Genomic DNA, 15523 nt, shown 5'->3' on the forward strand with positions numbered 1-15523 from the left:
TGTGTGTGTGTGCATGTGTAGCACAAAGGCAACATCATATACCTAAATTATACATCTTTTCTTTTCTCATAAGACATATGCATCAATAAGTATGTCACTTAGCTAAGTCTATGCAATATATAGGTTATGCTACATTTTTTGTATCTAATATCTGTCACTGAGCTCAGGAAGATGAAATAGAAAATTGAAAAAGACTACCTATCTAGTATAGCCTTTTGCTACCTAGGTACCTATTACAATACTACTGTTTAAGAGCAACTGTGTTACTAGATACCAAGTAGATACATAATTAACATCTATATAATTACATAAGTTACATACACTTACTTTACATTCACTAGGTACTAACTGCACATTACAAATTTATTAAAAATTCGTTAAATAGCTATCTAGTCTAGCTAGTAATACCTTTGTTAGGATCCGGACAAGCCTAAACTACTGAATTACAAATGTAATACTTCACCTCATAAATACTAGATCTAACCAGAAGGCATAAAGACAACGATAAGGACTACGTGAACACAGTGTAGTATGCTCATTACGGTGAAAATCTTACAGGTAGGAAAAGGTTGGGCGCAACCATCGTAAATTTCTGTTTTGTATTGCGACTCCTTGAAGTCCCCATTTTCGAGCAAAACGTATCACTTTCAACAAGCATTAAACAAGGATTGTAACGATTCCCTTAGGAGACGACTAATGAGGGTATCCTTCAAATTCAAGGGATCCTACGAAAACATCAGCTGATATCAGCTGTCGTCTCGTATGTCAACAAATCAGCTGCAGAAGGTAAACAGATGACGTTCAATTACACTAAAGTATCCTTACCCATATTTTAGCGTTTTTCCTCTTCTCTTCGAGATATCAAAGGTGCATAGAGGTTTGAGGACTTAATATAACTTATTTTCAATCCATTTCTCTCGATATAATAACGTTAAACATGTAAAATAAAGACAACAGTGTTACAACTGTACGTAAACAGACAGACGACTGTAGTTCCTACATTTTCCGCGAGGGGGCAGCAGAGTTCGGCTTGGTGTCTTTTCCTTCCATTTTCCTTTTTCTAATGCCAGAATACGTTTTATTCTTGATTTGAAATATAAAATAAATAATTTCATACTCACGATAACATTTACTCGAATTATTCCTTGAAAATCAATCGTCGTAGCTGATAGATTTGATAATTCCGCTAAAAAATGCATAGAAAATGGGTAAAGTCCGTTCTTTCTTATTATTTAGGGATGGAGGATGGAGGAACTATAATATTTTGTAATTTGGTTATTTTTCCACTCTGCCTCTAAATTCCGGTAATGCTGTTCAAAATGAATTGTTAAAATAGTATAATGCAGTTTAGTAGAGAGGATAGTTTCCAAACAAAAGTCAATACTTCCACTGAACAAATTGAGTGAGACATTTGACGCTGAATTTTAATTCTCGTATTAATTTTTATATTGCTCTTCATTTAATTATGTAAATGAATAGGTATTATGATACAAAGAAAAAAGTTTATGTATTTTATAACTGCAGATTATTTGAAAAATTACTAACAAGGTCCTGACCTTGTTAGTAATTTTCCAAATAATCTGCAATGATCAGTTATAAAATGCATATTTCTACAATCGGGTTGTTCTTACTTCCCTCCTTGAGAGCGTTCAGCGGCTTTCCGTCAATGTATATATCATATAAGATCATGTCTTGTATGCTTTAATATTGTAAGTTATATGTCTCGCAAGAAACACAAATCGGCTATCGCCGACCCATTTTTACTCTCTCGCTGGTCGGATACCACATTTCCGCCCGCACGCTATATATTTGAATTTCCTTTGCCTGTGACACAAGGTCAGCTTAATCAAAAACAGCAACGTAATAAAAATCAGTACATTTCTACCTGCCTCTTTGTCCACTCATCACAACTGCAAATGGTGACCTCCCAGTTTGGACGGTGACCCAAGCGGTTTTGGCTAAGCCATAAGGGACTAACTACCGCCGCTCACCTTCAGAGATCTTTAGCGGACTCACACGGCGCCTCAGTTTAGATCTCTGAAAGCTCCTACCGCGGAAAAAACCAACGCCTCTAACGGACTAAATACGGCATACCATCCCCATGTGTGTTCAGGCGTTCCTCAAACGGTTTGGCCCGCCATTTACGACTTCTGTCGACCGTTCTGTGAGAGTGGACAATGGAAGCGGACAGTTCCGTTTGAGCAACCCAGGCCTCCTCTGCTACAACGCCAGCTTCACACACAGCTGCCGCTCAGGCTGTCAAGCTGCCCCCTTTCGCAACAAAGGACCCAAGCGCCTGGTTCATCCGAGCTGAAGGGCAATTCCAGGTCGCGGGACTCTCTGACAAGGTGCTGCAGGCTGACCTCGTCATATCAGTCCTGCCGACAGACATATATAACCGAATAACCCCCTGGCTGACTGGACAGGCACAGACCGAACCAGTTGCACTTGATGAACTGAAGAAAAGACTCGTGAGAGCCTACACCACTCCCATTGCGGAGAGAGCCACCCGCGCCCTCGACCTAGTCACAAACCCGATGCAAGGCGCCCAACCCAGAGGATGCTTGGGACATGGTGATGGGCCTCCTCCACATGCCTGACGTAGGTCTCGACGGGAAGAAGATGGAGATTTGCCTGGGCTGTGAAATATTACTTCGGCAACTCGAGCCAGATGTCCGAGGACAGCTAACCGATGCATATACCCTCCCCGATGACGAACTTGTGGAGAAAGCTAAAAAGCTAATGCTGTCAAACAAGGCTGTGAAGCTCGCCTCTCCCTGATCTTCCATATGCCTAGCAGCAAAGAAGGAAGAAGAAGAAGACGATCAAACGCAGGAGATCGGCACCGTGACCCAGAGGAAGACCTCCCACCCGCAGCGGGGCGAAAATTCCTGGTGCTACTACCACCGGAAGTTCGGAGGGCACTCCAGGAGATGCGAAAGCCCCTTCAACTTCCAGCAGTCAAAAAACGGCGACAGCAGACAAAACCAAAGTCGCCTGTGGCAGTGGCCTCATCGGAACCACATGCCGTAGGATTTTATGTCCGCGACATGATATCCAGCCAGAGGATGCTGGTGGACACTGGGGCAATGCATTCGATATTCCCACCATCAGGAGAAGACCACAGCCACAGGCCTGACAGCCCAACCACCCTTGTCGCCGCATACGGGACCCCCATCCACTCCTACAGCACGAAGTCCCTCGAAATCTCCATCTTGGGGCGCAACTACATTTGGCCCATCACCATCGCAGACGTCAGGGTTCCACTACTGGGGGCGGACTTCCTGGCGCATAATGGCCTCCTGGTTGACGTGGGCCACAAGCTTCTCCTCGACACGGGGACATGCCGTTCCCTACCACTCGCAGCAGGCCCAGGCGCCCCCACAATTTGCACCATCGCCCCCCACAAGTACGGTAACCTCCTGCAGGAGTTCCCCGAAGTCTTCAATCCTCAACTTCGTCAGGTAGCTGGGGCGCCACCCAAACACGGAATATTCCACCACATCACCACCACGAGGCCCCCAACACACGCAAAGTTCTGACGACTCCCTCCAGGCCGCCTTCAGGATACAAAAAGGGCGTTCTCGGAAATGGAATGATGGGTATCTGCCGGAAAACATCAAGCCCTTGGGCCTCGCCCCTCCACATGGTACAGATACCTGACAGCACCTGGAGGCCCTGCGGAAACTACTGGAGACTTAACCTTGCTACGATCCCCGATCACTACCCCTTGCCAAACATGCAGGACTTGACTGGGGCCCTCCATGGAGCAAAAATCTTCACAAAAATGGATCTTTTAAAATCTTACTTACAGGTTCTGGTACATCCCAAGGACGTTCCCAAGACCGGCATCATCACGCCTTTCGGCTCCTACATCTTCCATTACTCCACCTTCGGCCTGAGAAACGCAAGGGCCACCTTCCAGCACCTAATGGACAGCATCCTGGGGGACCTGCCCTTCTGCGTCTGCTATGTCGACGATATTTTTATCTTTTTCAGATCCCCGGAGGAGCACCTACACCATGCCTGAGCGGTTCTGAAATGCCCTGCATCAAGACCTTCTCCGACAGATCCAAACACTTCCTCCCGAAGTCCCTATTTTCCTGCAAACATGTCTTCATCAGGGACGATGCCCGCCGCCCACCACTGACGAGGCCCTACCGAGGCCCCTTCCATGTCCTCCAACGCACTAACAGGCATACTTTATCTCCATAAATGGTCGCGAGGACTGGGTCATAATCAACCGACTGAAACCCGCCTTCCTGATGGATGAAGAGTGAGCCGACGCAGATCCCGTATGGAGCCTCACGCCTCCTCCTCGGCAAGGAGCAACACCGTTGGTCACCAAACCGCCCAGTCATAGACACGGCTGCCCTAGGAAGACAGTCAAACCCCCGAGGATCACCCCAGGGGAGGCATCCCGTCCCCAAAAAACCCTGAGGACTCTGAGGCCGAGGATCTACCGAAGCAGCTGGTCTTGCACACCCAAGGCTGCCTCCACCGGCCCACACGCTTCCACGAGTAGCAATCAGAAGCTCACTAAATCATCCAACAATTATGCCCTAATTATTGTCTTAGGGGGAGAGCATTTGTAAGGACAATGCTTTATCCGCAAATTCCTCTGTACATATTTCTACAATCACGTTGTTCTTACTTCCCTCCTTGAGAGCGTTCAGCGGGCTTTCCATCAATGTATATACCATATAAGATCATGTTTTATGCTTTTATATTCTAAGTTATATGTCTCGCAAGAAACACAAATCGGCTATCGCCGACCCATTTTTACTCTTTCGCTGGTCGGATACCACATTTCCGCCCGCACATTGTATATTTGAATTTCCTTTACCTGTAATAAAAATCAGTACACTTCTACCTGCCTCTTTGTCCACTCCTCACACTTTTTTCCTTGTATTATAATACTTATTCATTTACAAAATTAAATGAGAAAGCGATATAAAAATTAATACTGTATCATGGAAAATCTATAACATCTGAATGATAAAAAACTGCAATAACACTATATATGGATTATAGGTAGCGAGTTTTATCATTTTCATCTAATAGTGTCTGACTTTCAATGTAAACCTTCTTGTGAAAGTTTGTAAGAATGACTTTTTTTTTTACTTTTTTCATAGGGCATGAGCATTCCCATGCATGCCTGTGTGTATAGGTTTATGTGCAGTTGTGAGGTCGCATTGAGACAGATCTGAGTACTAACTGATTTATTACCTGTTGTTTTTTTATTAACCTGGCCTTAGGCCAGCTCGGGCTCTTGCCCACAGAGCAGCTAGTAGTCTTTTAATTATGTTGTTTGAGATTAAGCTGGCCTTATGCCAGCACGGGCTTTATCACCTGGGCACGCGATATACATAGCAGTATGCGGACGGAAACAGAGTGCCCGACCCACGAGCCTTAATCTCAAACAACATGCGTCAAACAACAACGTGACCTGCACACAGACAGAGAAGAATTTGTGTTTTTTAGCCGTTAATTAAATGACAATAACAAAAGACATAATGGGCATACATTAAATTATCTTTCAGAGGAAAGGCCACGAAATTCTATATTCAAACATATACGTGTGATTCTTGCTGCTTAGCTAGATGAGATACAAGATTGTGATTAGTGGGCAAAGAAGGTCCTTACACAGGTCTTTACAATCTAGATGAGATACAAGATCGTGATTAGTGGGTAAAAAAGGTGTTTACAAATCCCCCCCCCCCAGACAATTATTAATGATTAATAATGAATAATTAAATAATGCATAATTAATAATGAATAACTGGAAGATTTGTACATTTAATCCCAATATCTTGTTGGTATCAGGAGCCGTCCCCGAGCTCTTGAAATTTGAGGTTGTTGGGCAGTTTCGACTGAAGAGTCATCTGGCGGGCCTGCCAGGATGTCGTCCTTCGTCTGGCCCCTGGGACGACCTCGACCACGTCTCAGGATGTTGGTTTCTTTGCTTGAGGTCTTATTTTGTGGAGGAATTCTCGGACGTCTGCTGATCTCCTCCCAGGTTTCGTTATCCATCAGGAAGGCTGACTTTAATCTGTCAACGGATACCCAGTTTTCCTGCCCATGAATGTCGACGAGGTAGGCCTTGGAGTTTCTTGTGATAACAATGGTATGGGCCTCTGTATTGTCTGGACAGGGGTGGGCAGCAGGTGTCGTCCCTCTGGAAGACGTGTGTGCAGGTTCCTAGGCTTTCTGGTATGTAGTTATGTGTCTTGTCTGTGAAAGTCTTCCAGCAGGGCTCAAACTCCTTTGCTATTTCTCTTAGTCTTTTAAGAGGCGAATCTCAGTCGTCTGGTTCCATAGGGAAGAATTCGCCCAGTACTGCCAGTGCTTCCCTGCAGACTTTTTCTGCAGGAGATTCTTTCCTGTTTGCTTTCGGTGCTGTTTGAAGTCCTGGCAGGACCCGGGACAGCTGCGCCTTCCAGTTTCTGTTGGTACACCATGCCATCAGTGCCACTTTTAACAAACGGTGGGCCCTTTCCACCATTCCGTTAGCCACGGGGTTGTATGCCATTGTGCTGTGGAGTGTTGGCCCCGTCAGGCATACCAGGGAGACACAGACTTCTGACAGGAATGCTAAGCCCCTGTCCGTAGTTATGTCGTCCAGCACAACGAAATAGCTTAACCAGCTTGATACTAGGGCTTCCATGCAGGTGCTTGTCGATGCCTCTGCCATCGGGGTTGCTTCCGGCCATCTCGTAGATTTGTCTATGACTATCAGTAGGTATCTGGTGCCCCCCAATTGTGGCATAGGTCCACATGAATGTGCCTGAACCATCTTCGTGGTTGAGGGAAGTCGCCAATGCCTGATCCTGTGTGCTGGGTGATTTTGCTTATTTGGCACGGTATGCAGTTCTTTGCCCATCTCCACACATCCTTTTTTATCCTGTGCCACATGAACTTCTCAGTCATGAGGTGCGTTGCTATGTCCCAATGGATGGGAGAGGCCGTGGATGATGTTGAATGCCTGCTTCCTTCATGATGCAGGTATCAGGAGGTGGGGGCGACTTGTGTTGGTGCTGCAGAGACGTGTCAATCCCTGCTCTCCTACTGGCATGTCCTTCCACTTCAGTGCAGCGAGTGCTGTGCGGTAAGCTGGCATTTTGAGGTCTGCAGCTTGTTCTTTCACTAGATCCTCGTAGTGGATGCCCAGGTAGACTGAATCTATTTCAGTCCTCGACAGGGCATCGGCTACCAGGTTCTTCTTCCTGGGGACACAGCTGGGGGTGCACCCAAATTCGAATATAGCAGCCAAGTGCCGCTGCTGTCTTGCCAACCACGCATCTTCCGCCTTTGTGAAAGCATATACCAAAGGTTTGTGGTCCGTCAGGATGGTATTTGAAGTGTTGCACGGCCTGGTAGATTGCCAGCAGTTCCCTGTTGAATGCACTGTAGCGGGTCGCTGGTGGCTTCAATTTGCAGCTGAAGAACGTGAGCAGGCGGGGGGGACCTGTCCACTATCTGCTTCAGTACGGCTCCGCAGATGACATTGCTGGCATCGGTGGTAAGTCTCAAGGGGGTAGTGGGGTCCTGGTAGGCTAAGGTGGTGGCTCTGGTGAGAGCTACCTCCCTCTGCTCAAGCACCCTCTGCTGCGGCATTTCTCACGTCAGTGTCTTTGGTTTCCCCTTCAGCACCTTGGTCAGGGGATACATGATACGGGTGATGTCCAGCACGAATCGTCAGTAGTAGTAGTTGACTGTGCTGAAGAACTCCTGCTGGGACTTGATTGTCTTCGATGTAAGGAAGTTGTTTACTGCCTCTACCTTGGAGGCCATGGGGTGGACGCCTGTTGGGGAGACCTCGTGTCCCAGGAAGTCTACATTCTCTACACTGAAGGAACACTTGTCGAATCTGTCGATCAATCCGTTCTCCTGAAGGCATTTCAGCACGACCTGGACATGTCCCAGATGCTCTTCCAGGACCTGCAGAAGATCAGGATATCATCCACGTAACAGATGCAGAAAGGTAAGTTGTCCATCAAGCGTTGGAATGTGGCCCCAGCATTCCTGAGGCCGAAGGCAGAATAGGAGAAGGTGTATGTTCCAAACGGTATGATAATGGCCGTCTTTAGAATGTCTTCGGGATGTACTGGCACCTGAAAATAAGATTTAAGTAGATCTATTTTAGTAAATATTTTGACACCATGTAGCGTGCCTGTCAGGTCCTGCATGTTTGGCAGGGGGTAATGGTCAGGTGTTGTCATCAGGTTCAACCAACGATAGTCCCCGCAGGGCCTCCAGGAACTGTCTGGCTTTTTCACCATGTGGCAGGGGGATGCCCATGGGCTTGATGCCTTTTTGCAAATACCCATCCTCTCCATTTCTACAAATGCTTGTTTAGCATACTGGAGCTTCTTGGGCAGCAGGTGGCGAAACTTGGCATGTGTCGGTTGGCCCGTGGTGGTGATGTTGTGGTAGATGCCGTGCCTGGCCTATGTTCCCGGCACCTGGCATAGTTCTGGCTTGAAGACATCTGGTAATATGTGCAGGAGGGTGCTGTATTTGGACAACGCGGCAGCACATACAGCTGGCATTTCCAGTCCGGCAGCGAGCAGGCGGGAGCAGTAGGTTATGGTGTCTAGGAGTCGTTTATGGTCGATGTCCACCAGCAGACATTATGAGAGAAAATCGGTGCTCAGTAGGGGGAACCTGACGTCTGTAATGATGAAGGGCCACTCGTACTTATGGCCCAGAATGGATATTCTGCAGGTCTAGGTTCTGTAGCAGCGAATGGGCCCTCTGTTTGTGGCTACTAGTGCGGAGCTGGCAGTTGTAGTCCTCCCTTGACAGCGGAAAGACCGACTGCATAGCTCTCATGTCTACCAGCATTCAGCGCCCCGAGATTGCGTTGTGGATGAAGAATCCCACTGGTTGGGATTCCCTGTTGTTTGCGGCCACTGCTGTTATGGGTGGCCGCCCTCTGCATTTTTTTGGGAACGCACAGGAAGCTCGGCAGTTTCTGGTGTTCTTTCCGAATCGTCGTTGGAAATAACACAACGCTGGATTTGTCCACGTCGTCTGCTGCTGCGGTAGTGCCTTTTTTCTGCATATTGCATGTGTATCCCCCTCCTCGACCTTCTCTTATATCAGGCTGCAGGTGCTGCGGTGTGCTTGGAGGCCTTGGTGGCCTCATGGACTTTATGAGCAGTGCTCAACAGTTTCTCCATTGGAAGTTTGTCTGCCTCCATAATTTGCGCTCTTACCTCCTGAGGAAGGTGCCGCAGGAATATTTCTCGCGATAGACTGATCTCCCTTCTTTTGCCGAATTCGTCACAGTCCTGCAGCATCAGGAGACCTCGAAGTTTGTCCCAGGTGTCCTTGGGCGATGCATCCCCCAGGGGCTGGTTCATCAGGTCCAGGGTGTGTTGGGCTCTCTCTGAGATGGGCATGGAGTTTATCTTGATGAGCTCCCTGCGGAGGTCTTTGTATTTGATCTTTTCCGTCTGCACGTCTAGCCAAGGGGTAATTCTATTAAACACTTCCTCGGGCAGCATCGTCATGGTGATATCTGCTTTAGTTTTTTTGTCTATGACCTTGGTTACACGGAAATGTACGTCAGCCCGCAGGAACCACGATGTGGTATTTTGCCACGAGAATGGCGGTAGCTTTATTGCCTGAGATATCATGGTTTTCAAAGGTGAGAGGGGGATGCAGATGATCTGTGAGTCCTTAGCTTGACTTTCGAGTTGTGTGTCTGGCATTTTGACTCTGACACAAAAACGCGAATTAAGCACCGTACTTAGTCCTTTAATGGTGTTCGGGGTTTGTCAAAAGTCAAAACTATACACCATGTGGTTCCATTAATGATTTTCTGATTACGGTTGATTTGAATTGTAAATGGCAAGGCCAAACAATTTGAACACGCCCTAGGGAGGTAGGTCATAATTAGTCTGTTAGTGGCGTGGGTGGTCTCCTAAGGAAGGAGCTTTCAGAAGCCTAAACTTTGTCGCCATATGGTTCTGTTAAAGGCTTCTGAAGGTAAGTGCAGCTGTAGTGAGTCCGTTAATTGCGAAACCAAAACCGCTATTTTACCGTCACTCCTCGGGTCACCAGTTGTGAGGTCGCAATGAGACAGAACTGAGTACTGAACTGAGTGCTAACTGATTTATTACCAGGGCACCTGATATTCATAGCAGTGTGCGGACGGAAACAAAGTGCCCGACCCCCGAGTCTCGCAACCCGCGCACAGACAGAGAAGAATTTGTGTTTCTTTGCAGTTAATAAAATGACAATAACAAAAGACATAATGAACATACATTGATGCATTATATAGCGGTGGAAAGGCCACGAAATTCTATATACACACATATACATGTGATTCTTGCTGCTTAGTTAGATGAGATACAAGATCGTGATTAGTGGATAAAGAAGGTCTTTACACAAGAAACGAAATGCATTTTTGTTTTCGTGTCTCCTTCCTGAGGGTTGAGACTAAAATGGTCTCCCTTTCTCGTTCACTATTTACGAACTAATGAAGAATAACTCGGCTCTAATATCCCATGAGAGAGAGAGAGAGAGAGAGAGAGAGAGAGAGAGAGAGAGAGAGAGCAGTGTGGATGGTTTATGAGCGATGTATGCATGTGACAGACCATGCAAGATAAAGATAAATGGATTGAGGTAGAGAAAATCCGATAATCTGAGAATCTGATTAACACTTGGAGTCAAGACAGTTTAATCTTCGACTGTAACCAAGAGCTAACAGGGGAAAAAAAAGAGCTGCCTTTCTTGTTGGGTAATTATTACTGTTATATTATGTGCCTTTATTTTCTACAATAAATTGTGAAATCATTTTAAATCCATGGCTACATGTATCACTCATGTTAAGGTAGTTTTGCCGGGATTATAAAACATATCACACACTCCATAAAAGATAAGATGCATATTTCTTAAGCGCGATTAACGCGAAGTGAAAATCTTTGGAATTGATTGCGATGAATAAAATGTGTTCTGGATATATGTATGAGTAATTTAACGCCAATAACTATGTTCAGGCTTGTGACATAACAAATTAAAGTCGTGAAATCATAAACCTAAAGCTATGCAAAAAGACTGTGAATGTATATACATACATACATACATACATACATACATACATACACACACACACACACACACACACACACATATATATATAATATATATAATATCTATATATATATATATATATATATATATATATTCTTTCTACTAGACTTTTGCATAATATTTTTTGTAGTGTATTCTTGACCCCATTTTGCAGAAGTTCGAACAGGTTTAAAAGGCTATCAATATTCCGTGGCATAGTTTTTTTGCCTCCTTGGTTATCATCCTAGAGTGCTGTTTCTCACAAGAAGAGGAAGAGCTACAAACCACGTTTGAATTAATTAAAATGGCTATATACTCTTTCAGTCTTAGTTGTTATTCATGGAACTGAGTCTTCTTTGTAATCCTTTTCTTCATTGTATGTAATTTACTCAAAGAATTCTTAGAGGTAAGTAATAAATCTCGTACTCTTCCTTTTTACTTTCCTCATAGTTATATATACTCAGTTGTAGTTTATTTAATATATATATATATATATATCATACAACACACACACACACACACACTTGTATATGTAGATAAATTTTTCTGTTAAAACAGGATAACGTCTCTAAGTATACCATTAAAACACTCTAATTTAAAACTAAGGACTATATTTTTGGTGGACCAACTTCTACTACTTGATCAGGATGGAAGTTAGTCCACCGAAATATAGTCCTTAGTTTTAAGCCCAGAATGTTTTAATGGGATTTTTATTACTTGGATATATATAGATATATATAATGTATGTATGCATATTATTATATATATCTATATATATATATATATATATTATATATAATTATATATATGATATATATATATATATATATATATATATGTCATAGATAACCCACAGGTCATGTCACATCTATCCAGAGGTATATGTATTCAATTTAGGATTCACAGTGACCTAACTTCTCAAATGCTTCCAATTTTGAGTGGTGCACTCAACTGCAAGCCTTAAATAAAAGTTGTAATTCCTCAGTGGATGAGTGGGTTGTGTACTCGCCTATTAATCTGGTAACTCAAGTTCGCTGCCCGCTGCTGCCAGTGAGGAACCAGAGGAATTCATTTCTGGTGATTAGAAATTTATTTCTCTATGTCATGTGGTTCGGATCCCACAATAAGCTGTAGGTACCCGTCACTAATCAACCAATTGGTTCCTAGCCACGTCAATAAAAGTCTAATCCTTGGGGTCAGCCCTAGGAGAGCTGTTCATCAGCTCAGTGGTCCGGTTAAAATAAGATATATTTTTACTTAAATCATAGTTGGAGATAAATGAAGAAGTTCAGTATATACGATCATGTGTGGGTTAGAATCCCATCTGGGTAGATCCTCTTTTGTTTCCTTTTTCGATTCTAGGGGTGCAGCGGTAAGATTCTCCAAAACGGTGTTATCAAAAGTTATGTACAAAAAAATCACTGTAGCTATTATAACCTGCATATATTTCTAGTTAATGAGACTAGTTTTATATATATATATATATATATATTATATATATATATATATATATATATATATATATATTCATGTATGTATGTATGTATATGTCTGTGTGTCGTAAAAGTAACAGCTTCGTTCAAATCTCTCCAAAGAAGGAAAAGGATTTTAATGTATATCCCATGTGGATTCGAGACGTTTATCAATAATTATATCTGAGAATTGCTGGGAAAATTAAGAGGTTAATAAGAGGTTCTGGAAGCTATTAAAAATACAGTCACACACACACATGTGCGCGTCCAAGCACATTATATATATATATATATATATATTATATATATATATATATATATATATATATATATATATATATATTGTGTGTGTGTGTTTATATACGCATATATATACTATACACTATTATTTTTATATTTAATTCTTGGTGGAAAAAAGGGCATATTAAGATATACAACATTTTATTTGAAATATGTTTTATTGTTTCTTTCATAACATCCTCAAGACCTACAAAAGGTAAAACAATTTCAGTTTTAGAATAATAAACACATACATACATACATACACACACACACACACACACACACACACACACACATATATATATATATATATTAGGATAATATATATATATTATTATATATATATCTATATATATATACTATATTATATATATATATATATGTGTGTGTGTGTGTGTGTGTGTGTGTGTGTGTGTGTGTGTGTGTGTGCAGAGAGATGTTTTATTATGCACGCACCTACGCATGAATGCGTGCGTCCTTGTACTAAATCCGTCTTTTACGTCAAAAGTCGGCGAACATGAGCAACCAGCAATATCATCTATTGCTAACAAATGATTATGCAAGAGAACGAGATAACAAGTAAGTGTGAATTGAGATAATCTCAGACTCGGCGTCTCCGCTTCTCGAAAGAGCAGAAAACCCCCCGGCAACCCCAGATAGCTTATCTCAACTCAGGAAGGTATCGTGGACTGTAATCTGTCTCCTACAGAGATAACAGCACCCTACCTTTATCAGCTTCGACTTCCCAACGCCACTAGAATGCTCAGCCACTTTCCTCTTAGTTCCGTGAGGCTGTGCGGTGTACGTGGTTGAGGTCTTCCCCATAATCTTAGCTTCAGGAAACTAAGCCTAACGACATTGATGTTGTATCGTTTAACTAGTATAAGTAACAATGTAAAATGAACATGTCATAGTGTTAAAAAGTGTCGTTCCAATTGCCAGTGTGAAGTAATTTGTGAAAAGAAGCATGATATAGCCTATCAAGTCATACCAATGTTATGTTAAATGCCATGCTGAAATGATCAAGCTTCAAGATGTTGTGCCAAGTGTCACTTAAGTGGTATTCATTTCGACTGACATGAGCGGTAAATTCAGCTGCTAGACTGAAGTCATTTTATCTACAATAAGCGGTTTCATACATACATCACCGTTCTTTTATCAATGGCCAAGCTTTGGTCATTCCGCGGAACGATCGGTGACAAGTGATATTAGAGGCAGAGAATTGACAAGCTGATGTTACTGACAAGAGGTCCGGGTGTTTTGTCATCGCTGGAATCGTAAAGTAGTTGGCGATGGGACATTTCATGGAGGTAAGTCAGATTTTTTAACGTTTAAGAGAAACGCCTTGTGCATAAAATATTAGGATTTAATATCATTTTCCCTTTAGAAGCAAGGAAAGAGAGAGAGAGAGAGGAGAGAGCAGAGAGAGAGAGAGAGAGAGAGAGAAGAGAGAGAGAGAGAGAGAGAGAGAGAGATTAACAAAGCTTGGCAGCAGAGGGAAAGAAAGCTATCCAACCGTTGAATCCGGAGATTACTGATTTCTACACACACACACACACACACACACACACACACACACACACACACACACACACATATATATATATATATATATATATATATATATATATATATATATATATATCTTGTATATGCATACCCCTTGTCTAGAAAGTGTTAACCTTGCGGTTTTCAAAAGTCTATTTGTCAAGTGGTTGCCAGACCATAGATATAGACTCCCCTCTATGTTTATGTACCGGTCCAACCGATGTTCCAGGGATTTGTTTGTGCCAACAGTTCTTGGTGCTTCATGGTGGTCATCATCCAAGCACTTACAAGACGCAACATTGCTCAACTTTACCGACCGGATGGATAACCAGCGTTATAGAGAACGTGACTTCTGAATCGAATGTGGCAATCATGGTCATTGCGATTGCTGGGTCCTCGCCATCTTCTTCTTGCAGTATTGTGCAAAAAAGATGATTACAAAGCGAGAGAGGTAAGGAAAGGCAACGTAATGCGCGCAGGTATGACGAAACTTGTGCGAAGTGCTGAATTCAAGGAGGAGGAGTAGACAAAGGGGTAGCAGGAAGGAGGGGTAACGGACAGGAAGGACGAGGAAGGAAAATAAATGGGTTTGCCTTGAAGCACCACCAACCTCCCTCGCCTTGAATTTGCCCAACTTGCAACTCAATTGTTGTTTGTGTGTTGCCAGCGTTGTTTGTTGTCTGTTAGTTTTTTCGGTCTTTTTTATTTCACCTGCATTTTACTGTAATTAAAAACTTTTGATACGTTTTAGCATCATTTTTATGTGGAATTTCCTACGCTGCTCAAGGTGTTTTCTCGGTTCATAAAGAAAATGAGAAAGAAATAAAAAGTCTTGAGCTGGATCGAGCTCCTGTCCCTAAAGCAGCCCAAAACTTGGAGATAATTGTAACTACAGTCCTTTTATATTACTCCAGTATGATTGTGTTACAATTACAATATTAATAATAGATATAGGACTAATCGTTTACAAGTACACAATCGAGTCTTTTTTTCTAAATAACGAACAGTAGTAGCCAGATTCTTAGAGTTGGTCAACCTTTTACCAATGATTTTGTTCCAAATGCAGTTTGAATAATAAGGGACCGTGTGTAAAAATATCACGTTTCGAGTTGAGAAACACATAGACCTTTCATTTCCAA

At 43.0% G+C, this 15523-nt stretch overlaps 2 protein-coding genes across 3 annotated transcripts in view; one reads left to right on the forward strand and one right to left on the reverse strand.

Moving 5' to 3' along the window:
• LOC135214476 (cytosolic carboxypeptidase-like protein 5) overlaps nucleotides 1-1001 on the reverse strand; it is a 173053-nt gene extending 172052 nt beyond the window's left edge. The window contains exon 1 of one of the 2 annotated variants that reach the window (XM_064248823.1): nucleotides 826-1001. The gene's annotated coding sequence lies outside the window, so the exon portion shown is untranslated. Of the gene's footprint in view, nucleotides 1-556; nucleotides 748-825 lie in introns of those variants that run through there. The other variant, XM_064248824.1, reaches the window with a different exon arrangement.
• A 12612-nt stretch (nucleotides 1002-13613) lies between these two features.
• The window catches only part of LOC135214478 (phosphatidylinositol 4-phosphate 3-kinase C2 domain-containing subunit beta-like), a 184644-nt gene continuing 182734 nt past the window's right edge, over nucleotides 13614-15523 (forward strand). Inside the window, exon 1 of the mRNA XM_064248826.1 lies at nucleotides 13614-14146. The gene's annotated coding sequence lies outside the window, so the exon portion shown is untranslated. The remainder of the gene's footprint in view (nucleotides 14147-15523) is intronic.

This window comes from Macrobrachium nipponense, chromosome 45 (assembly GCF_015104395.2).
Source record: "Macrobrachium nipponense isolate FS-2020 chromosome 45, ASM1510439v2, whole genome shotgun sequence".
Classification (NCBI taxonomy): Eukaryota; Metazoa; Arthropoda; class Malacostraca; order Decapoda; family Palaemonidae; genus Macrobrachium; species Macrobrachium nipponense.